This window comes from Peromyscus californicus, unplaced genomic scaffold, assembly GCF_007827085.1.
Source record: "Peromyscus californicus insignis strain IS unplaced genomic scaffold, ASM782708v3 Scaffold_24__1_contigs__length_46423439, whole genome shotgun sequence".
In the NCBI taxonomy this organism is placed as follows: Eukaryota; Metazoa; Chordata; class Mammalia; order Rodentia; family Cricetidae; genus Peromyscus; species Peromyscus californicus.
Window position 1 is genome coordinate 28,675,413 of NW_026294535.1, and position 24,081 is coordinate 28,699,493.

The window sequence follows — 24,081 nt, forward strand, 5'->3', positions numbered from 1 at the left end:
GAATTTCATGTTTCTTTTTTTAAGAATTTTTTATTTTATGTGCATTGGTGTTTTGCCTTCCTGTATGTCTGTGTGAGGATGCCAGGTCCCCTGGAACTGGAGTTACAGACAGTTGTGAGCTGCCATGTGGGTGCTGGGAATTGAACCCGGGTCCTCTGGAAGAGCAGCCAGTGCTCTTAACCTCTGAGCCATCTCTCCAGCCCCAATTTCATGTTTCTAATAGCGTATTCCATGATATGCTATGATATGTATGGACACATTTTTCTCTGTCCATTTAGTTTTATTCCATATCTTGGCTATCATGAATTAGCACTGCACTTGACATCTTTAAAATATAGATACCCAATAGTGGAATTGCTGGACCATATGGTAGATCTGCTTTTAAGTTTTTGAGGACCCTCCATACGGTTTCCATAATAGGTATACTGAATTATATTTCTACCTTCTCCTTTTTATTTATTTTTTTTTATCCTGGTGTGATCGGACTCCGGACAACCTGGGAATTGAACCTGGTTCCTCTGGAACATCAGTCAGTGCTCTTAACCACTGAGCCATCTCTCTCCTCTTATGAATTACTTTTCTACCAGCAAGAGCCACAGAGTATACGTGGGGGTCAGAGGTCACTGCACAGGGATTATTTCTCACCTTCCACCATGTGAAGTGAACTTCGATCATCAGGCTTCGTGGCAAGAGCCCTTGCCCTGTGAGCCATCTTGCCACCAACCTGTTTATTTTGGTTTTTTGTTTGTTTGTTTGTTTCTTCTCTGGGATGGTGTCTCCATGTGTAGCCCTGGCTGGTCTCCAGTTTACTGCAATTCTCCTGCCTCAGCCTTCCAAATGCTGGGATTATACTTGTGTGCTCCCAATCCTGTCCCTGGAATTTACCCTCTGGCTTTTTTTAAAACAGCCATCTTGCTGGGGTGACACCCCATTTTAGTTCTGATTTACGTTTCCCTGTTGATTTAGGATGCTGAATACCTGAATACCTGTTAGCCACTTACTTGTCTTTCTGGGTTTTTGTTTTGTTTTGTGTTTTACAGTTTTTGAGAAAGTGTCTCGATGTTTAGTCTGTGCTGGTCAAACTGAATCCTCCTGCATCAGCCTCTGGAGTGCTGAGACTGTAGGCATGCACCTCCCGGCCTGGCATATCCGTCTTCTTTTGACAAAAACGTGTGGCTTCTATATCCTGCTTGTGAATCATGTTGATTTTGGCTATTGAGTTTCTGGAGTCCCTTACAGATTCTGGAAATCAGCCTCTTTTCTGTTGTAGTATCCTGTAGTGCCCTGTTTGGGGATGTCAGTTCGGAGCCCTAACCCTGGAATTCGCCACTAAGACGAGGGAGAGATGCCTGCTTCCTCCTGTCACATGTCTGCTTCCGCCAGCTTCACCTGGTAACAGCCTCCCTTCCCAGCAGGACAGTTACGAACCCCAGCTTCCTAATGGCACCCCTAGAACCATCATTCAGTGCTGCTGACTCCCCGCACCAGCAGTCAGCTCTGCTTCCTCAGAGTCAGTCCAAGCTCAACAGCCATGGCCGCTTCTCCAAGCTTCTAAAGTGAGAGTCCAGCTTCCCTGTAGCCTCAAGCACAGGATCGGAGACGGATTCCTGAAACCCCATTTCCATCTCTGGACTCCTCTTGTCTTCCATCCCTCCGACAGCTCTGTAGCCAGTGTCCTGCATTAGGTTCTTTATTCAGGTTCTGAGCACAGTTCCCATATCTCTACTTGGACCTTGGCAGCCACAACTTACTTTAAGGCATACTCGTTTGTATTTTTATCAGAAAACTGCATCAGAGGTAACTCTCAGTAACATCAGCAGCTGCCAGTCTGAATTTTAGAACTGCTTCCTCTGGTGTCAAGGAGTTTTGGGAAGGAAGGGAACTAAAACCATGAACAAATGTGGCTTTTTAAATAATGTGAATTCCAAGTGTAATCCTATTTCCTTTGTGGAACCGTTTTTCAAAGAATTCTTGTAAATAGCATTTGGGTGGGTTTTACCCAGTTTCCAATTTTAAGAGATAAATCCAGGCTAGTCATAGTTTGCATAAAAGATCTACTAGATTTAATCCTTCCACTTTATTCTGATTTTTTAAAAATGTAGTTCATATTTCTGTCTTTAATTTTTTCTGTTTATTGGTACCACCCACAAGGTGGCTGACAAACATCTGTAACTCCAGGACCAGGGGGATTCAGTGCCCTCCTCTGACTTCTGAGAGCACCAGACTGCATGTTGTACACATACAGACAAGCAGGCAAAACACTCATATACATAAAATATCAATAAATAAATAAATAAATAAATAAAACCTTTGAAGACTCCTGTAACCCTTTTTATGATACAGCACATCATTCAGGGTTACTTGAATCTGTGTCCCTGGCTCAGAGTCAACTCCATTTCCTTATTTGCCCAGCATAACCTATTTGTCTTGCATTCTTAAAACAGAGTTTCTATTTTACATTGATAGGAGATTTGCAGGTCCTGGTGTGTCAGAAGACAAAGGCATTGCCCAGTTCTGTGACAGTTGTTCAGGGACTATTGTTGTATTTTTGCATATGACAAACTGAGAGATGGCATTTAGCTGGTGTAGGCAAAACCTTCTCTCCGACCTGCCTGTTCCCAAATACCCAGCAGCTGCTTCCCAAGTAATTGACTTGGAGTCTTGATATTACTTATAAATGCTTGGCCAGTAGCTCAGGCTTATTACTAACTAGCTTTTTCACTTAAATTAATCCATAATTCGTATCTATGTTTAGCCACGTGGCTTGGTACCTTTTCTCAGTACAGTATTCTCATCTTGCTTCCTCTGCGTCTGGCTGGTGGCTCCTGACTCTGTCCACCCTTCCTCTTCCCAGAATTCTCCTAGGCTGCTCGCCCCACCTATACTTCCTGCCTGGCTACTGGCCAATCAGCATTCTATTAAATCAATTCTAGTGACAAGTCTTTACAGTGTTCAAGAGCATTATCCCACAGACTCAGGATTCCACTGGATGTTCAGAAACAATTTTCTATATATGCATCAAAACATCATAGTAAAACTTATCATTTTTATGCTAATTATAACCTAACAAAAATGACTGTAGAATTTAAAGCCACTTGAATATAGAACAAGTATTCCTTCATGCTCTATTGTATTCAAGTACCCAAGCAGTCCCCAGCCTGCTTGAAGATGCTGGGTCAACTTGCTTGGGATATACATTAAAGAATATGGCAGATAAACTTTCTGAATATACTGTTGTTAGTGACTCTCTAATTTTTAGATGCTCATCTGGAGAGTGTGAATACAGTTGAGATTCCCAGCTCTATCTATAAAGATTTAGACTTACACAAACCACAGTGATTATAAAAGAAGTAAAGATTACGTTTTTGCAATACGTTGGACTATTATCTCTAAAGACTTTTTCTACATAAAACTTTACCTTTATTACCATGTATATTTCATAGTACTTTATTTGTCACATTTTTATTTTTTAACTTAAAAAACAAACAACTCGTGTGTATGTTTGTGCATGGGCACCATGATGTGTGTGGGGGAGTCAGAGTACGACCTGTGGCAGTGAGTTCTCTTCTACTTTGTGGGTCTTGGGAATCAAACTCAGGTCATTAGACTTGCCAGAAATGTCTTTACCCATAGAGCAATCTCACTGGCCCTGTATTATTCTTTTTAAATTTCAAATTTTAATGTATAGGCTATATCCTGTTACAACAAAATTTAAGCAGGAGGCAAAAAAAAAAAAAATCTTACGTTCATTCGATGTGTTACTTGAAAAAATACATGCTGTTAGAAAGAAACCATAAACTTTCTTCTATAAAAAGTTTTCCGGGCCGTTTTAACCCGGTTATCATTTGAGACCTTGGGATACGGTAAGAAACCAGGATTGTGGTGAATGGTATTCAGCTGCAGACAACGAAATCCACCCAAATGGAAGAATTTGGTGCTGGAGTAGGATTGGGAGCCTGAGAAGGCTCTCGGTTTCCAAGGTTGAGCTCTCAGGAAGCCCTTGACTCAAGTAAGGAAAGCCACTGCGCAGCCTCTACTGCGCAGCCTCCACAGATGCCAAAGAAAGAAGCTGCAGATCGTGCTGCTGGCTGCAGAATGTCCTTGCTGCCAGAACTGTCATTCCTGCTCCAGCGAGAGGTCAGCTCGGGAGCCTGCTGGCTTCAGACCCGCCCTGTTCACTGGCCACCTATGTTAGCAAGGAGATGCCTTCAGTCTCACTTATGCGCAGATAACGGGCGAAGTTCTAGCTTCAGCAGTGCGCAGATTGGGAAGTTTTAGCAAGGGAAACGCACTTGTGTGCTGGGGCCAGCTGCAGGCAACTCAGGAAGCCAAGGGTTAGCCTCCAATCCCAAGTCCATGCTCACTGTCCCTTTAGTAGCCTGGCATCAGCTGCGGTGGGAGTATGTCTACCTACCACTGATACTGCCGAAGGTACAGGGGTGGGTGGGGGGGAGGGGGTTATTGAGGGAGAGGAAAGAAGCCAGCGTCCTACCGTGTGCTTGGAATGGGTATTAAGCAAATAATACCCTTTCCCAAGTGAATGGACAAACTTCATTTAAAAAAAAAAAAAAAAGAGCCGGGCAGTGGTGGCGCACTCCTTTAATCCCAGCACTCGGGAGGCAGAACCAGGTGGATCTCTGTGAGTTCGAAGCCAGCCTGGTCTATAGAGCGAGATCCAGGACAGGCACCAAAACTACACAGAGAAACCCTGTCTTGAAAAACAAACAAACATACAAAAAAACAAAATTAAAATCAATATCCTGACAGAAATTAAAAATAGTGTGCTGGAACAATGATTGGATTAGGGGTTATAAATATTAAAAAGCAATGTTTGCAAAGAGCTTTTAATCACGTGACGAGCAGTGACTGCTGGCATGCGTAGAAATGGCACAGATGCAGTGTGAATTTTTATGTAATTTAAGATATCTGGCTTCATGTTTATTCTCTATTTGTGTGTATGTGGGAAGGTGTCTGTTTGCGGTGTATGGGCAGGTATGTGTGATGGGTATGTGTGCCTGTGTACGCTTGTGGAGGCCAGAAGAGGATGCTGCCTGTCCGGCTCTATCACTCTCCATTTTATTCCTTTGAAGCAGGGTCTCTCACTGAACCTGGAGCTCCGGCACCAGCCAGCAAGCTCCAGCAACCTCCTGTTTCTGGCCCTCACAACACTGGGGTGGTAGGCTTGTTTGGCCATTCCCGGATTTTTATGTCGTTGTTGGGGATTGGAACTCAGGTCCTTGTGCTTGTCAGCAAGCACACCTACCCACTTTGTTTTGTTTCTTTGTGATGCTCTTGTTATGTGGTCCAGGCTGGACTCGAGAGTATGGCAATCCTTTAACCTTGCTCTCTTGAGTACTGGGGCTCCAAGCATGCGACACCAAGCCCAACTTAGTCATTTTTAAAAATACATTTTGCTTTTTGAAAGACTGAGTGGTACAATGGAAATCTTTATCTCTTTGCCTAAATCATGCTTTAAGAAGGTCTGGTTGCTTTCCTCTAGTCTTAAAAAAAAATCTTTTTTGTTAGCCTACAGAATAATGGGTTCCATTAGAAGGTTCCTTTGCATGTATATACTGTTCATATCACTCCTCCCCACTCCACCATTGACCCCTCTTTCTCCAATCCCTCCCCTGTCTTGGCTCCCACAAAAGAATGAGAAGAATTATGAGCATCAAGGCGTATGCCCATCTTAGGATGGATCTTCCACATTTCAAAAAAAAATTTTTTTTAATCTATTATTTACTTATGTATGTGTATATCTATATATTTATTTATTTATATGTGTGTGAGTGTGATATGTATGTGTGGGCATGTACATGTGACAACACATGGATAAAGGTCAGAGGACAGCTCGCAGGAATCCGTCTGTCCTTTCTGACTCAAACTGAGGTCATCAGGCTTGGTGACAAGCGCCCTCATCTACTGATCCATCTTGCTGGTCCCCGTCTCCCGTTCTGAATCCTTTGTTTTGAGTTCATGCTCTGGGTATCTTAATTATGAAGTTACCGCTCCTTTCCTATTCTGGAGTCTGTTCCTGAGGGCAGACCACCCAGATCCTGGTGTGGCCAAGGATGAGATGAGAGAATGGGAGAGGAGGTCTGTGGTGTGGGTGAGGGTGCTCTCACGGATTGGCGATGGGTACAGGGGTTGGTAAGGGGAGGGGAGCTGAGTTCCGGTCAGATGACAAGACACTGGCTGTCCCTGCCTTGCCGTGTTTAGTGCAAAACCTGCAGGGATTTGTAAATTGTAAACTTAAATCCAGCGTCTAGATTGGTGCAGAGATATATTGGTGAATAAATAAAAAAAAAAAAAAGAATGTAAGGATATCCAACTATCATTACGCTTGTCTTGTAATTTAAAATATCAGGTCTATGGCTTATGAACCTCCACATGCACATTTGTCCTACGCCCCTGTGTGTGCTTAGAGGAACCCCTTTTAGCTCTGCCAATTGTCAACATTTTCCACAATGACTTTTCTGTCAATGTGAATCTTTTTAGGGCTGAGCTACTTAAATGTGTGTTGCAGACCCCGTGGGACTCCCCTGACAAGCATCACACCCCACATTTCCTAAAAGCAAGGGCATCCTACTAAAACCCTGCTAACATTTCACCCCCAAAAGATCGTGTGGCAGAATAAATCGATCTAACAAATTTTCCCCATTGCCTTAAAAATGCCCACAGTCGGGGTTTTTCATGTTGTGAAGTAGTGAAATTCAGAAAGCCTTTCTCTTAAGTATTTTGAAGGTCAAATCCGATTTCCCTGTGTAAAATGGAAATGTTAAAACTCTGAGGCATTCCACCAACCAGAATGCGATTTCCTCCGAGTTTTAGGGAGATGGAGAGCGAGTAAATGCCAACAGCGTCCGAGCTTTGGTTCACAGCATTTTCCTAAGCCGCTCCGAAATGGCACACATCTACCCTTTCTCCTGTAAGCATCCGCTATGACTTTACCTTCCTCCTCAAATTTACAGCAAGAAGGAGAATCTCAAATAAGGAAAAGTTGGAAGTAAATACAACTTTAAAGAGGTTGCCTTTATGGGGTTTTAATTTTAAAAACACTGAACTTTTACACATTTATAGATCCTCACAGTGTTAAGAAATGATTCCTTTGCCTGTCTCTTGGCCAGCGTTGATGCTCAGTGTCCTCACAGAGCAGTGAACACAAGTATTTGTGAAAGCTTGCTCACCTATTGATCACTCAGTCTTTGATTTGACAGCAAGCTAGAATGTAAGCACGGGGCTGTGTGTGTCTTGCAAGATTTCATTCAAGAACAAATAGGATGTTCTTGATAGAAAACCCATCAAGGGTGCTCTTCTCTTTCATGTCTTGCTGCTTCTCCTGCCTCCAGCAGCCATCCTGAAATGCTGCTTCTCTGCAAGCCTTCCTTTCTATAATCTCCCATGACTCGGAATGTTCACTGGATGTAGATGCATTTGGTGTGAATTTAGCTGTACGCCACGGTTTATGATTGCCCTTCCGATGGTGCCCCTCCCGGGCTGGGACTCCTTAGGTGCACATTAAGTATGAGAGATTAATACTGTTAGGACTTCATGGGGGTGGGGATCTCAAACGTATTTTGATTTGCATGCATTTGTCCACTGGAAACCTCTCCACATGAATATACAAGAAAAAAAAATCAAACGCCTTTCCAAACAAAATCTTGTTCCCTGAAAGATTATTAATACAAAATGATTAGGTTTATTTTAAAGCTATAAGTGAGTGGCCAGAGAGGATAAAATAACACATATATGTCCACACACATGCAATACACCATTTGGTAGACTCTTCATGCACCTGAGCAATGCTACTCAGAGTCCAACAGATACTGCTTTATAGTGCTCAATGGGGGAATGCTTCCCCAGCAGGCCTGCTGAGGCCTAGGGTCCAATCTTCAGGAGAGGAGAGGAGGGGAGGGGAGGAAAGGAGAAGAGAAGCAGGAGAGGAGAGGTGAGGAGAACAGAGAGGAGAGGGGAGGGGAGGGGAGGAGATTGTGCCAAACACCTACTTATTACCGGTATACGTGGAAATAAAAATTGGAGCATGAGCTGCAAAAGGCCTTAAAGCACCATGCCAACATTGTTTTGTGTCAAATCTAAGAACAGAGAGCTTGGCCTGAATCTTTCCTTTCTTCCCATTTTTCTAGAACTGCATATTTGTTGAATGTGACAAAGCATGTGTTCATGACAGGTTAGAGGAAGAAAACAGTTCTTGACCTCAGGTGGTTTCCAAGGCAGCGCCCTAAAAATCGTGTTTGGCAGGAGTCGGGTGTGTGTGTGTGTGTGTGTGTGTGTGTGTGTGTGTGTGTGCAGATAAAGAGGGAGGAAGCAGAGAATTACAACAGCAAATAAAGTATCACTTGGGCTACTTTTAATACTCAATGGCAGTGTGTATGTTAACCATTGCTCTGACTGATTCCCCGTATGGTGCGAACAGGCCCACAAACCAACAAACTAGTTGGCTGATCTAATATGTGGAAACATGTTCAAGGAAATGAACCAAGTGATGAAGATGCCCAGGCCAGGTCACAGCACCTGACGTTTCCTGCAGAATTCTTCCCCCTTTGGCTTCTTTTCTTCCGCTTCGCTCCTGTTCCCTTCCAGTGCCCACATTATTCATGAATGGCATCTCACGTTACTAATCAGGGCTAAGGATCCACATGGGCCTCACTTCCTCCCCAGCCTTTCACCGGGATGAGTGGGAGCCAACTGCCTCTCTTACCTCCCACTCCCATGGATCTGTGTCTCCAGCCCCTCCCTCCTCCCCTCCTTCCGGTCTCTCTGCTTCTCCTGCCTCCAGCAGCCATCCTGAAACACTGCTTTCTCTGCCAGCCTTCCTTATGATCATCTCTTATCGTTCAAATCGTTTACTGGATGATGGCAACACGTAGCTGCATTTGGTGTGATTTGAGCTGTATGCCACAGTTTGTGACTGCTCTCCCGATGCGCCCCTCTCTGGCTGGGACCCCTTGCTCTGTGCAGTCTCTCTGGAGTCTGTATTATTATTGTCGGAGAGGAACTGCTGAGTTCGCTGATAGGAATCCATTCTCAACCTGCTGAGCAGCGCGCTCAGGGGCTGACCCCATCTCTAATTAGAAGACTGGCCTGGGCGGGCAAAGAGGCCTCCTGTTCTCTGCAGAGCCAAGGTTTCGGTCCCCAAGGATTAAGGGTACCTGCCCTCCTGCTCTGCCACTGGCCTGCCAATTGGTTTCCTCTCTTCCTGTTTCTTTTAAATTGAAACAATCACAAGATAGCAGATTCTGAGAGGATAAACAGAAGGGGTGTTGCTCAACAGAGTGCCCTATAGTCTTCAGAGACGCCCTGACCTGAGCCTGGGCCCCTCACAGTGGAGTCTTCAAAGAAACACTTTGCCATTCCGAACGAGAACAGAGCAAGATGTGATGGAGGTCTGTGTTAGTGTGAGCATAAACAACACAGAGAACTCTCCAGGTACAGAGGGGTGTGAAATCTATTTGAGACCAAATATGAGTGAGTTGCCTCTGAGACCATGTTATTCTTTTTTGGTTTGGGGGTGTTTTTTGTTTGTCTGTTTGTTTTCGGTGTGTGTGTGTGTAGAGGGTTGTTTGTTGTTTTGTTATTTTTGAGAGAGGATTTCTGTAGCCCTGGCTATCTTGGAACCTGCTTAGTAGGCCAGGCTGGCCTCCAACTTAGAGATTCACTTGCCTCTACCTCCTGAGTACTGGGATTAGAGGCGTACACCACCATGCCTGACTATGCGACACTGTTATTTTACCTCTGCTCCTGAACTTGTGTATAGCAAGCATCGTAAAAGGAAACTGTACATTCTAACTGGGTAACAGAAGAGGCACTACTTGCAAAACTGTACTTGAGTTTTGTGGAAACCGGTTTAAAAAAAAAAAAAAAAAAAAGCAGTACTCTGAGACAAGCACTATAAGGGACCTCTACCTCGCCCTGTGTCTAAAGGGTCTGTGGAAGGAAGTGATGCTCACGACTGAGAGACTTGAAATCTAGCGTTCCCTAGGAGCTGGACCTTCACCAGGGGAACAAACACATTTCATGTAAATAGGACAGGGTATCAGGAAAACACACTGTTTAGCCTCTCTCTCCATCAGCCTATCCATTGACCAAACCCAACAAGAAATGGGACAGTGTGGCCGGTTGCTGTGGTTCATCAGTTAATGTCCCCTGGCCCAAACAGTTCATCAGTTAATGTCCCTTGGCCCAAACCAGAGTGAATAGACAAGTCAAAAATATTCATCCAGTCTCTCTAACTACTTATTCCTCTGGAATATCTCAATGAGGAAATGTGGAAGGCTAAGGAAGTTTGGTAAACGTTAGTAGCCTGGGTATAATTTTTATAAACTCAGAACTGGTTAGTTCATATGGTCATCTTCCCCCAAATGCTTAAGAGCTGTGTGTGGTGATCCACACTTATAATCCCAGGAGAAAGGAGGCTGAGGCAGGGGGATTGTGAACTTGAGGCCAGCCTGGACTGTACAATAAAACCTTGTCTGTACAGCAGCAGGAGGAAGAGGAGTTAAGAAATGAATTTAATGGCCTGGCACTTGGGAGGCAGAGGCAGGTGGATCTCTGAGTTCAAGGCCAGCCTGGTCTATGTGACAAGTTCCAGGCTAGCCAGAACTACATAGTGAGACCTTGTCTAAAAAAAGAAAAAAAAAAACAGTAGGTAAATAAATAAACAAGCCAGGCGAGGTGGGACTTAACCTGTATTCCAAGTACTTAAGTTTAAGGCTAGCTTGGGCTACCTAATGAGACTTGTCTCTTGTCTCAATAAACACTCGTCCAGTCTCATTCACACACACACACACACACACACACACACACACACACACACACACACACACACACACACACACCCCGGCTAGATATCCATGTTCTTGTGAATTATCTGTGTAACTCGGCACAAGTAACCGTCAGAAATGGGGGAGAAAGTGTGTGCTCCAGAGTCACATGTGATAGAATTACTTCTGAAGGAACTGGATTTTTAATCAGCGGCCAGCAGCCCCCTTTGTCCCCGTTCATTACGAACCTGACTTCCTGGATGCTTTCCATGCCGTAGAGAGGAATCGAGGGTGAGCGCACAGCCACAGAGTGGGGTGTGTCACCTATCCTGTGAGGCGATACTGATGTTTCCTAACATGTAAGTCCCAAGTTTGCTCCCCCTGACCCTGAGCTCCCAGGTAACAATTCCCATTTTCCTTTGTCCTCACTGGTGAAAATTCCTGGAATTTGTGGGCTTCGCTTTGCCCTCCGCTTTGAAGGAGTTGACAGCATAAGACCAGTGCTACCACTCAGTTTTTCTCTGCTCAGGCAGGATGTTGGTACAGCTTGACATTGGAACTTGACACTTGGAAATAGGGTCAGTGTGGTTGGCCAGTATTTGAACTGGTAAAGAATAGGGCATTTCTGGACTCAGCAGTCAGCACTCAAATCCCAGGACTAATGACAAAGCCGTGTGGAAACAGGGCAGCCGTGAGGATTTAGTTAATCTCTCCTGCCCTTTGTGTTAGTTCTGACTAGACAAGAGTCCGCTGGGCTCTGTGTCCCGGATAAGATCTGCGCATCCGGGGGCTAAGGACATTACTCAGTGGTAGAGTGCTTGCCTGCGACCCAGGGTTCAGTCCTCAGCAACATGGAAAGAAAAGAAAAAGAAATCAGTGCATACAAAAGGAAAATAAGCGTAATGAAGGAGACCAATTCTGTTGTACTGGACTTCAGTGTATACCCGGAGCCCAGTGGTAACCAATGCACGGTCCTAATCCAAATACAAAAGCAGCAAGCATTTGCATGTTTTCATTGCTAGACCTGTATAGCCTCAATGCATTCTATTTTAGCTTTTTAGTTTTAAATCTCGTATACTATTTTTTTATTATGAGGTTCCTAACAATTTATTCCTACCTCAAGGAGGTGACATCTGGTGATAGGGTAACAAAAAAGAAGTGTTAGCCACGGTCCCTCCATTTTGTAAAGCCCCTCCATTTTGGTTAGGCAATGACAGTTCCCGGATGTAGGTCCTTACTGTGTTTTGTAGATTGCTACCCTCCCCACCTTTCAGTTCCCAGTTATGGCTGGCCATGAGATCATCTGACTTTCTTAACATCACTCATTTCATTTCCCTGGCTACCCCTAGCAACAGCCTACCATGGGTCAAAATAGAAAAAAAATTCAGCTCCCATCCCCCTCTCCTCTCTTCCCCTATTACTGCCATAGCCTGCAAAAGAACTCTGAGCTCTGGCCTTACACTAGAGGTAAGCCCTTCCACGTGTCTTTCCGAAATGTCTTCGTTGGGGTTGCTATTGCTGTGTGAAACACTGTGACCAAAAGCAACTTGGGGAGGTGTCTTAGTTGGGATTTCTATAGCTGTGACAAAACACTGTGACTGAAAAGCAAGTTGGGGAGAAAAGGGTTTATTTGGCTTATACTTCCACATCACTGTTCATCACCAAATGAAGTCAAGACAGGAACTCAAACAGGACAGGAACCTGGAGGCAGGAGCTGATGCAGAGGCCATGGAGGAGTGCTGCTTACTGGCTTGCTCCTCATGGCTTGCTCAGCCTGCTCTCTTATAGAACCCTGGACCACCAGCCCAGGGATGGCACTGCCCACAGTGACTGGGCCCTCCTCCATTGATCACTGCTTTTTAAAACGCTCTACATGATTGCCTACATTGGAGGCATTTTCTCAGTTGAGGCTCCATCCTCTCTGATCACTCCGGTTTGTGTCAGGTTGACACAAAACTAGTCAGCACACCAAATAAAGCTTCTGCGGTTGTGTGGTTCATTCTCTTGTTTCCTTTCTTCTCTTTCTTCTCACCGACCTTACAAGAAGAACCAGCAATATGGTCAGAGATACTCATAGTAAACACACATCCAGTGTTTTGTCTCGGCAGGGGTTAAAGATCCTTTCTTCAAACATAATCACTTTTTTTTGTTTTGTTTTGTTTTGTTTTTGTTTTTGTTTTTTGAGACAGGCTTTCTCTATGTAGCTTTGGAGCCTGTCCTGGATCTCACTCTGTAGCCCAGGCTGGCCTCGAACTCACAGAGATCCGCCTGGCTCTGCCTCCCTAGTGCTGGGATCAAAGGCATGCGCCACCGCCACCAGCCATAGTCACATTTAGAGCTGCTGCTGCTGAAGGTTTCAGCCCACGAATTTTGAGGGGCCACAACTTGGCTCATAACAGCACTTGACCCCACGTTCTTTATCAGTAACACGAGCATGACGGGAACTGTGGCAGTGTTGGTGGAGGAGGTAAGAGTGAAGTGCTAGTTAAGGAGCCTGCACAGACAGGTTCTGAGGACGGAGCCCCTGTGGCGACATTGGCGACTTTCTAAAAAGAGGAAGAGAGACTAGAGTTAGCCTTCTTGGCGTCCCATTCTGTGACATCGTTGTGGGACTTTTCCTAGGGAGACATGAATAAATATCCTTTCACCCTAAACGGGTCATTGACAACACACCACATGCACACACACACACACACACACACACACACACACACACACGCAAGCGCTGAGTGAACCCGTGGGCTTATGGAGGTTGCTTACAGGAATATGGGTAAGGAGGAGTCACTTACAGGAGCATGAGGGACTCGAGCAGTTGTGTAGTTGAAAAACGCCCTCTACCCCACCAGCACGGGTGAGGACGCCACAGAAGCTGTGTCGCTGGGGTTCCCCGCATCTTGCCGGCAACTCTGCCCAAGAGTATCCTCTTTCTAGCCATTGCTCACTGCTTATGTAATCTTGGGGAGAGAGCTCTGTAGGTCTCGTAATTTTGGTGAATTTCCACAGTCTTCCAAGTTTTGTAAACTTTCTGAATGCTGTGAACCTCTTTCCTCTCTCCAGGATGGAATGTCTTCAAGCTGGAGGGATACCACTCAACAGATCCCCTCTGCCATGTTATGATGCTAGAAGACCAGAGGCTAGTGTGTTCATACAGACTTGCCAGCCTCCAAAACTGTGAGCAACCCCTACCCTTTCTCTTTATAAATAACCCAGCTGTGGTTTCTGTTGGTATGATTTCCCCATTGACAAGGCTCTCTTGTGACAGACAGGCATTTTTTTTCCCCTTCCTTCTACAGAGATAACTTCATAAACAGAAGTTTCCTTCCTAGATGTCAATCTCTCTTAGGAAATGAAAAATTCTGCTCCATTTTCAGAGTCCTGTGTCTGCAGTTTCTCAAAAAAAAAAAAATCCATATGCCAAAGAGGAATATTTTGGGATAGCATATTCTGTTTTCGTAGAGACAAAAAAAGTAAATAAACAATCAATATGTAAATTACATAATGTTAGAAAGTGAAGCAAGAGGGGAAGGTGGGTGGTTCGGGGGGGGGTGCTTTTATGTTAATCTGAGCTGAAGGGTGATTGACAGGGAAAGCCTCACAACCCAAGCAAATGCCTGGCAAACGACCATGCCAACCAAAGTACACAGCCAAGAGGCACAGGTCAGGGAAGCCAGAACCGTGACAGCAGCATGTGGGAGTGATGAGGTTCACCAGAGCCTGATTCTGTCCCGGAGACAGGACCACGGGACTTTCCGGTCAGTTAGCCGTGAGATAGGAAGATGAGAGTGTGGATGATTCCAATCTCCATGGACTAAGCAGGGTGAAGTCAGCGTCCCAGAGATTAGGGAAGACCTGGGGAGGAGTGAGAGGGCCCAGTTAGCTTGGGAATTCATCTCTAATAATGTTTGTTTGACATGCGATGACACCTGATAGGTGAGCGGCTCCTCCAAGGGGCTCTCCCACGGCCCAGTCCTGGGAACCTATACGGCCATTTTTGTCACACGGCAAAGTGGAAACAAGGCGGCTAATGAGCTTAGCTTACAATCCAGATCTTTTCCTGTGTGGTCATTCATAAGCTTTTAGGAGGAGGAGAAGGATACAGAGGAGCCAGTGTCAGTGACACAAGACTCAGCCAGCCAGTGCTGGCTTTAAGGTGGAAGGGACCATGTCGGGATGAATGCAGGCTGCCTCCACAAGCCGGATGAGGAAAAACACGGCGTTTCCTCTTGAACTTCAGGGAAGGAGCACAGTCCTGCTCATACCTCTCAGGCCAGTCATCCCAACGACAATCCTTTGGACGTCTGAGCTCCACAGCTACAGTAGAATAAACTTGTCAGAAGCCATGATTTTTGCAACAATTTGTTGCATTAAACAGATAAATAGCCAAGCGAAATATCTAGTAGGCTGCAAAAGAAGTGGGTCTGGATTTGGGTAGAGGTCCAGGCTAGGTATAAACCCATTAATTATTAGGATATTAATGATAATTGAAATCAATTGCCTGGTGACATTGCCAAGAAAGTCGATACAAAGGGAAGAGAGCCAGGGAGGGAGAGGAGAGAAAAGACAGGTCAATTCTGGGGAGACTTTGACCTTAAGAGAGAAGGTACCCCTAAAGACCTAGAGGGAGAGTCTAGTAGGACCAGGGGAAGCCAGGAAGCCAAGTAAAGGGGGTGCTTTAAAGGGATAGTAAGCCGGGTGGTGGTGGCGCATGCCTTTAATCCCAGCACTCAGGAGGCAGAGGCAGGTGGATCTCTGTGAGCTTGAGGCCAGCCTGGTCTACAGAGCGAGATCCAGGACAGGCACCAAAACTACACAGAGAAACCCTGTCTCAAAAAACAAAAACAAACAAACAAAATGGATAGTGACCGGTGCCACATGTCCAGAGGTTAGGGAAGATGACTGGAAACTGGTGGTCTTGACCTGGACAGTTCGGGAGAGTTATGAGGGCTGAAAGTTTGAATAGTATGTCCTAGAAAGAATGGGGGGGAAAAAGTAATACAGATACCTTTATAAAAAGAAATTCAAGGTAAAAATCAATGGAAAGGTAGAGCTGTGGCTGAAGGTAAATGTGGGCTTCTTGGGAGTGAGCGAGAGAAACAAGGAAGATTTAGTAGAGGGGACCAGAGCAGATAGGTAACAGGGTAATGTGACAGGTAATGTTCAGGGTCATGTGACAATGTGAAGCAGTCACAACATCCCCCGGGTGAATGGCTTCTACACAAGTCAACTCGCACTTGAGGCAAGATGGGCGCTAACTGTACTTAGGAGTGAGCCCAAGAAAACCTCAGAGAACCGCCCAGCTGAGCCCAACTCAGTTGTGAGACGGTGGATTGTGAGCTTCAGCATTGGTTATTATGGGTTTTGTTGTTTGACCCAGGGTCTTGCTGAGCAGCCCAGGCTAGCCCCAAACTGATGGTCCCTCCTGCCACGGCTTCTGAATGCTGCAATTGTAGACATACAGCATTGTTCCCGGTACAGATGTTTTTGTTTGAAGCTACTAATGTCATGAATAATTACGTTTAAGGAAAAAGTAAATGACGGTGTGGATCAGGTAGCTGGCCTCCTCTGTTGTATGTAACAGAGGCTTCCAGGCTAGATCTTGTCCTGGGTTGACTCCATTTTACCACACAGCATTGAGCTCTGTTGTGAGGGGAAATGCAGAGGGCAGATTCTGCTGCATCTGTTTTGTGAATGTAGACACCACCACCCAGTCAGCACCACCCACTAGCAACAGGATGATAACATTCTTACATGTAAAAGTTACCACTCGTAAACCAGACTGAGAACATATGGGCGCACTGAAACTGATGAGGTTGTTTTGGGGGGGCTGAGGGTGGGGGATAACCACCAATTTCCTTGTCTTTCTTTGCCTCCCTAGTGCTGGGATTATGGACATATCCTCATCTCATGAGCCAATAAATCTTAATTTACTCTTTTTTTTTTTTCAAATAGTACATATTTACTGAGGGGGCTTTTCTGTACGAAGCTTGGGTAAGTCTCCAGGGCACAGGAGTGAACAGGATTATAAAACCTTGTTCTGCTTGGAAGCAAGCTGAATGAGAAACAGTGACATGATGTGATGAGCTTTCCTCATGGAGAAGTGGGGCTTCCACGACATATACAGGGGTCCTGGCCCGGTTCAGTGTGGGGGTCAGAGTTCTGGGTTGGAAACAGCTTCTAAAGAGCAGGTAAGGCCTGAGAAATAAAAAACTCAGAGCAGAAGGGGTCGTGAACTATATTGGGGACGGGAATGACTATATTTTCCCTCTATTTTTATTTATTCTTTGAGGATTTCATACAATATATTTTGATCATATTCTAATTCCTTCCCCCAACTCCTTCTAGAGTCTTCTCTACCTCCCAACCCATCCAACTTCATGTTCTTTCTCTCTCTTAAAAAAACATGGAGTAGGTTTGGCCAACCACTCCTAAGCATGGGGTCTGCTCCGGAGTGTGGTTGATATATCCATTGTTACTCCATTGAAGAACACTGATTTTCCCTGTTCCGGCAGCTAACCATTGAGACTAGCTTCTTGACCAAGGGTGGGACTTCATACTTACCTTTTGACCCAGTTTCATTCTTGACCAAAAGTTAGAAATGTCCGTGGGTCTGTTCAGCAGACTTACTCCCTGGAGGCCAGAGCTGCCAGAAGTGTTTAAACTAAACGTCTCTGGTTCCACCGTGGCCAGGGGCTGGGGAATTCCAGAAAGGGGGTCTGGTTTTTCCTGAGCTCCTTCCTCCCGAAGGAGTAACAGTTTCCTGGAAACTTCACTGAAGGACGTGACTGAAATTGTGAGACACCTTGACACCTGGGAACGGGACTGGACAGCCCCTTCCTCCATCCATTAAAGCCTGATTGACTCCAAGGTCGTGATGCTCAGTTGTGTCTGTCTCCTGGGACCACTCTAGCTGCAAAGGAGCCCGCCTTCTTTCTTTCCAAGTTCCTTGTTAGAAAAGGCTTATTTCTAAAACTCACCCTCTGTGGTGTGTGGATTTCACTCTTCCAGTTCAGAAGAAAAGAACCCAAAAGACCACCAACTCAGTGAAAGATTCCAGTAACTGTGGATGTCTGGCACTCTTGCTTCTGAGCCAAGCTTATCCAAAAACTAGTAAGGGCTCCATCGCTCTGATACAGGGTCAAAGTGATCACACATGTTTTGGGCACAAGTGACCGTGTATGCACAGGATCACAATCAACCAGTTTGAGGTGCAGGAGTCTTTACTGGCTTTATCATGAGGTTCTGAGACGTTTTGTGCTCTCGAACAATAATGTATGCCTTATGCTCAATTTCTACTTATCCTTCCTCTGGAACAAAGGTACAAATGTAGTCACCTTCAATGACTCTTTTGTCACATGAAAATGTGACAAAAATGTCTTTCTAGGTGCAAAATGAGCAGAAACATCGTCACCATTGCCTGATGAATGCTTGTCCAGACAATGCTTTCTGTTGCCCCAGGAATGTGCTGGAATTTAACTTGTCTTTTTACAGCTTGTCTGCATTTCTCTTGTAAAAAGTTGAGGGAGTAGTTTACAGCCCAAATGTGTTTTCACTTGAAGACACCCTTTTCTGAAGTCTTCCTTGCATCATACATACGAAAGACTCGCGTTTGGAGTGTTATCACTCTGGCTCAAGGGAAAAGAATGCATGGGCCACAAATTCATCAGCTTTGGGCTAAATGTGTGCAGAATCTAGAAGCGGCATCTAGACATACATTTCTTCTAGATGAACCTATTCCTTTTCTCAGAGGGTCTAGATTCAAGAGATCAAAATGTTAGGGGCATTCGAAGCAAAAACTCTTTCTGGAACCTTCCTCGTAGCAAGGTTTTAGGCATGGGCAGCTTTGCCTTCTTGTTCCTTTGCCTCTATTGTGGTTTGTTTCAAGTACATATGGCCCTTGTAAAATCCCTTCTCTCCTCCCAGGCGGTTCTCAAAACTCCCATAATGAATCAGAAATCACTAAGTTCTTGCAGATGTTTTCTGTTGTGTAAATCTAGTAATTTCTAGTTTTATCAGAATTTGTATTATTGACCAGCCTGGAAAGCCAGTCTTCTTGTACCCTTGACATGAAGAAAATCTAGCACACTATCTGAGGCCTGTACCTTCACAGGCTGTGTTCGTGGTTTTCTTCAAGCCAGGGCAGTAGGCTGTAAGTTTCAATCTAATGCGTTTCAACCCAAAGCCACAGTGACGAGGCAAAAACTGCTTCTGTTCTGTGTTTTTGAGTCACTTCTTACTGTGTCATCATTCGGTGACTTTCCTCTGGTGCATCAGGAGGCTAGTTTTTGGAGACAGGGTCTTGTCAATTGCTCAGGCTGGTCCTGAATTCCACAATTCTCCTGCCTCAGGCTCCTGAGTAGCTGGGATTGCAGGCTTGTACCACAAGGCACAGCTTTTAGAAAAGCTTTTCAAAGAGATGAAAGTTTCTGAACATCTTTTGAGACAAGGTCTAAGGTAGCCCAGGCTGGACTTCATTTCTGATTCTGCTCTATTTAGAGAGAAGTGCTATGAGAGAGCCCCTGGAAATTATTGTAGCTATTGTGAACTTGAAACTTGCCCTGAGTCTCACTGTATTGTGGTAACTTCTTCTCCAGTTCCCCAGTCACATTAGATATTTACGTACTGCTTAATAGGTAGTCTATATGTTCAAATAAATAATAATTTATTGAATACTTACCATTCCAAGACCTTTATCTGCATTACCTCCTCAAGTGGGAAACAAAGCATCTGAAACCTATGACTTCTTCATTTTATTTTTTGAATTCAAATAAAGGCTTAATAACTTACTACTTAAAGTTCTTCAGAAGTCACATTGTCATAAAGTTAAGAACAAATGTGTGACCTTCTGAAAGAGGAGCCAACACCATGGTTCCTGTCTGTCCCTCCACTGCGTGACAAGATAACCAGGCTGGAAAGCAGGACAGTCAGCAAATGGGCATCCATGAAAGGGGGGGGAGGGCAGTAACAAAGGGGGACACAATGCTGAAACAGAGATGGGATTAATAGAAAAACCCTGCAATATGCCTCTTTTTTTTTTTTTTTTTTAAGACTTGTTTTTTTTTTTCCAAGACTAAAAAAAAATTCAGGAGCTGGAGAGATGGCTCAGTGGTTAAGAGCACTGGCTGCTCTTCCAGAGAATGTGGGTTCATTCCCAGCACCAACACAGCAGCTCACCACTGTCTATATCTCTAGTTCTAGGGGATCTGACACCTTCACACCAATGCACATAAAATAAAATTAAATAAATTAAAAAAAATTAAGTGGTGGTGATGTGGCTCAGCTGGCAGAGTTTTTACATGAAGCCTTAGATCTGTTTCCTAATATCCAGTAAACCAAGTGTAGTGGTGTCCACCTGTAACACCTGGTGGAGGTGGGAAGGTCAAGGGTTCAGTGTCATCCTCAGCTACCTGGGGAGTCTGAGGCCACTCTAGGCTGGAGAACCCATCTTTAAAAAAACAAGATGCCTATTGCATTTGGGATGGAAAAGTTCTCTCTGGATGACTTTTGCAAATGTCACCCTGTCTACTAATGAAACGATCGTGGTTTTTCTCTCTGACTGTCCTGAAACAGTAGTTCCTAACCACCCAGGATTTGGGTCGGTGTGGCATGCAGAGTGTACACCCCATTCGTTCCTCTGCACCAATACTGGCTCTCTTGGTGAACAGCCAGTTGGGGTAGAGGGATGGAACTGAGGATACGAATTCTGGTTTATTATTTTTTTTTTCTGTGTAGTGTGTAGCAGAACATCACACACAGGAGGTCACCTCATTGATTATAGCAAACATCTCTGCTGTCAGCATAGATTGGGTTTGCCTTCTCTTTCCCTAGTTGACCCTGAATTAATGGATTCAAGGTACAAGGGGGGAGATATGGGCACAAATTATCTGAGTATTTGTAGTGAATAGGGGCTTTTTTTCATGGAGACTGTATACTCCCCAGCAAACCAGTCTAATAGCTCTGCCGGATCCAAATGTGCGTTCCCAATGTAGCTCAGGGGTAGAGCAATCGCTTAGTATGAAGGAAGCCTTGGGTTCAGTCTCCCGTTCAGCAAAAGAACAAGAAAATGAGCATCCATCCTACTAAATAAAATGGGTGGCATGTCAGCTAGCATAGAGAAAAATAAGGCAGGGAAGGGACAGGGATGAAAGGTGAGCGCGGTACACTTCTACCTGAGGAGAGGGGGACATTTAAGCAAGTGTGTGGGCTGTTGAGGAAGGTGTTGTGAGGATATGGAAGAAGAGTCCTCAAATCAAGGAAGCAACCGGGACAAAGGTCTCGGAGTAGAATAGCAAGCAGGCCCATGTGGCTGAAGAAGAGATGATCTGTGTCATGAACTTCCTAGCTCCCTTCAGGCCAGCCCTCTCCTCTCCAAGGGTAGAGATGAGATCACCCGGATAACTTGTGGGATCGGGACGGTAAAGTGAAATAGAAGGTAAGGAACGTGGCACAGGCTTGAGATTTCCCAAAGCATGAAGGATGTACTCCAGCATTACCCCCAACTCTACACCTTCTTCCTACAGGTTCCTGCAGTGCGGGTTTCTTGGGAAGAATAAATATACTCTTCTACAGGAAGCACTTAGCTCAGAGGGTCACACAAGGTAGACCCATGACCAAGGTCCTTCTCATTATCTCCAGATTCCTGGATGATGAGTTCATGAGTGTAGGTATAGGTGAGACTGGGAGAGAAGCTCTGAGTCATCCATAAAGAGGGCTAAAGGAAAAATAGCAGCTGACTGCTATGTCCCAAAGAGCCAAGGCGTAGGAATGGGGACCTGACAATTAGAGAGAAGGGAAGGTCAGTCCCCTCGAGGTTTACTCAAGGCCAGGGAGTCTTGGTGAACCATCTGACTTACCTGGAGGTGTTGGAATGGAAGGGACCGCAGGGAAGGGGGAAAATGAGGTGAACTCGAGGCTTCAACGGAAGGGAGAAAATGTACCTGGTGGATATCACAAAGCTGAGCAAATGGAATCGTAGTTGACTGGGCCACCGATGGGCATGACTTCTCAGGCTAGAATGGAGGCGAGAGGCAGGGGAGAGGGAGAGAGAGAGATTAATTTTTTATGTCAAGGAAATATGCATATATGTGAAAACTTGTAACTGTTAGTTGGGAGTACAGTGGAGACCATTTTCACAGGAGCGAAAGTGGAGAGAATTCAAAAATGACATTTTGGAGGGAGGGTAGCAAAGGCAGTTACATCTGAAGCAATAAATAGCAGCTGTTCCTGAACCAGACAACAAATGCTGACCAAGCTACCTAGAACATTTCTAAATTCCATGTTTAACTAAGAGCCAGGCATCAGCTCAATCCTTGGAAGTCAAGAGTATCTTCTAGGCCCAATGGTTCTCAACTGTCCTAATGCTGTGACCCTTTAATACAGTTCCTCATGTTGTGGTGACCCCCAACCATTAAATCATTTTGTTGCTACTTCGTAACTGTAATTTTGCTACTGTTATGAATCATGATGTAAAAATCTGTGTTTTCTGATGGTCTTAGGCGGCCCCTGTGAAGGGGTCATGACCCACAGGTTGAGAACCAGTTTTCTAGGCCTGGTAGTTCACCCCTAAAACCTCAGCACTAGGGAGGCTGGCGCCAAGAGGATCAGCAGTTCAAGACCAGCATGGGCTAGTGAATCTCTGTCAGGTAAATGGAGTGGGGAATAAAATTCAGGCAATCGTGGTGTGACTGTCATAGTAAACAGCTGTGGTTCAGAGGTGGTGTGCAACCTTGGGTAAATCAGCCTTAGTAAGCCTTAGTGATTTCCTTGCAAGTAAAATAAGGATGATAAATACATTTCCCGAAAGGACAAATGGATTAATTAATAGATTAATCTCTCTCTCTCCCTCTCTCTCTTTCTCTGACTTTTGAGCCATGGTTTTATGTAGCCCAGGCTAGCCTCAAACTCAATGTATACTGAAGATAACTTCAAACTCTTGATCTTCCTGACTCTGACTCCATCTCCCAAGGGCTAGGATTATGTGTATGCACCTCCATGAGGACTGGCTCATGCGGTGCTGGGGTCTGAGTCCCAGGCTTCACACGGGCCGAGTGGGTGCTTTCTCAACAGCACTGCATCCCCAGCCCCGAAGAAGGCTCCTGAAAGCCATTAAGCATTTTTTTCTAGGATGTCACCTTCCACCGCAGTAGCAGCGACAAGGGAGGCTGTTGTTTGGGATTTAACCTTAACTAAAAAGGAAGGACTCGTGAACGGAGCTGAGAGGTTCAGAAGAAAGCAGAGGGGAACAAAGAAACAACTACTTGGCTGTGTGCAAGGTGTGAAGGCTGGATCAGAATGTCCTAGTCCATGCTTGAAGAATCCCCCCCCCCCCAAGCACAATTTGACAAGAACATTGTCATCCCGCTTTTAACCAGACCACCCAGAAAGCGGTGCTTTTCACACCTCTTTAAACATTCCTTCCCTTCTGTCCCTCTGACGTCTCTGTGCAAACATTCACTGAGCCCTAACTCTGCTTCCCTCTGAGCAGGTCTGGAAGGGCTCAAAGTCAGACTCGAGAGCCCTTCCGTTCCCTTACTCTGCTGCCAAGCCCACAGCTGTGCCTCTCCGTCTCCACCCCTCCTCTTCCTCTTCTTGACTTTCTTTCTCTTTCTTTTCCTCATGCACACTCATTCCAAACAAAATTGAAAGGTCACGAGTCCACGCAATCTCTCTGCCACCCCCTTCTGTACGCTCACTTGGGACAAACCCAGTATCTGCTTTTGACTCTGTTGCTAATGCAGAATCCCACTTGTGTCCCAGGCTGCCGTGTGCCCAGCTCTAGGTAATGGTCAGACACATCAAATCATTATAAACCTGCCCCGTACCCCAGCCTCTCTGCTAGAGATGAGGTGGTAGACATCACATGGGCCCATCATGGAAGTTAAATATGACGATGCAATTTGCTTTGGCTAATGAAATATGAGCTGATTTCTGTCTGTTATTTTCTTTCTTTCTTTTTTTTTTTTAAGATTCATTTATTTATTATGTACACAGTGTTCTGTCTGCATGCATGCCTACAGGCCAGAAGAGGGCAGGAGATCTCATTACAGATGGTTGTGAGCCACCATATGGTGGCTGGGAATTGAACTCAGGACCTCTGGAAGAGCAGTCAATTCTCTCAACTGCTGAGCCATTTCTCCAGCCCTCCATCTGTTATTTTTTCTTTAATAGAGGCATGCAAAAATTAGTCCTTTCTGGGGACTGGAGAGATGGCTCAGCGGTTAAGAGCACTGACTGTTCTTCCAGAGGCCCTGGGTTCAATCCCCAGCACCCACATGGCAGCTCACAACTGTCTGTAATGCCAAGA